General features: G+C 42.9%; 1 pseudogene; it reads right to left on the reverse strand.

Annotated features, from left to right (window-relative positions):
* Positions 1-476: 476 nt before the first annotated feature.
* LOC102838455 lies at positions 477-932 on the reverse strand (annotated as a pseudogene).
* Between the last annotated feature and the right edge of the window lie 137 nt (positions 933-1,069).

The raw sequence follows: 1,069 nt of genomic DNA on the forward strand, positions 1-1,069 counted from the left end.
TGGCCTTGTCTTCACTGATGATATGGAGCTTTTCCATCTTCTCTTTCCACAGATGTAGTCTATTTGATTTCTATGTGTTCCATCTGGTGAGGTCCATTTAGGTAGCCTTGGTTAAATCATTCCATTGCTAACTGAAAGTGCAGTAATTAGAAGCTACTAGGTGCTCTATAAGAGAAAGATGCAGTAGTTGACTTCCATAAAGATTTTACAGTCTTGGACACTCTGGCAGTTCTATTCTGTGTACCATATGGTTCTACTCTATAGTTGCTATTAGTCAAAATCAACCTGATGGTAATGGGTTTATTTTGTTTTTTGAGTTTAGAAAGCGCTGGTTTTGATGATTCTAGCCAGTTTAATTTCCATTTTCTCAGATACATCTGCTAAGACTCCTCTGCCCAGTAGGAAAGAGCTTCATATAAATGTGTACCACATTCCAGAGTGGCACCTTCTAAGGTGCCATAGTCTTCCCATCCAATTCAGTTGTCCACCTCTTCCTCCTCCTCATTCTGTTCTTCTTCTTCCAGCTTTTCCTCATCTTCATCGTTGTCCTCATCCCTGCTCTTGTCTTGTTCGTCTGAATCGGGTGATTTTTTTTTTTTTTTTGGTCCTTCTTCTTTTACTCTGAAGCTTCTTTCTTGCCTTTCCGTTCTTACCTATATGCTTCCAAAGCCTCTTTCAGTGGAGAAATGAACCAATGGAACTCCATTTCCTCCATGGCTGAGAGCATATGACTGGCATTCAGTGTCTTGCACTTCCTTTTCATTGCAAAGTTGTTGGTACAGGACATGGCATACAGCATGAAGACACTGGCAATGCGGGAGACGGTACTCTGGGACTCCTTTAGAGATTTTGACGCTGCCTGGGAGCACCTCCTTGAAAATCCTGGTGATGAGTGCATTGGGCAGATTTAGGTCCTCTTGCCCCTCTGTCATTGCTACTACAGCGGCCTCCTCTTCAAGCATCCAGGTTTATTTTGTTTTGTTGTTTGTTGTTGTTGTTAAGTGCCGTCGAGTCGGTTCCGACCCATAGCGACCCTGTACAGGGTTTCCGAGGGTGTAAATCTTTACGG

The sequence above is a fragment of the Chrysochloris asiatica genome, unplaced genomic scaffold, assembly GCF_000296735.1.
Source record: "Chrysochloris asiatica unplaced genomic scaffold, ChrAsi1.0 scaffold00793, whole genome shotgun sequence".
NCBI lineage: Eukaryota > Metazoa > Chordata > Mammalia > Afrosoricida > Chrysochloridae > Chrysochloris > Chrysochloris asiatica.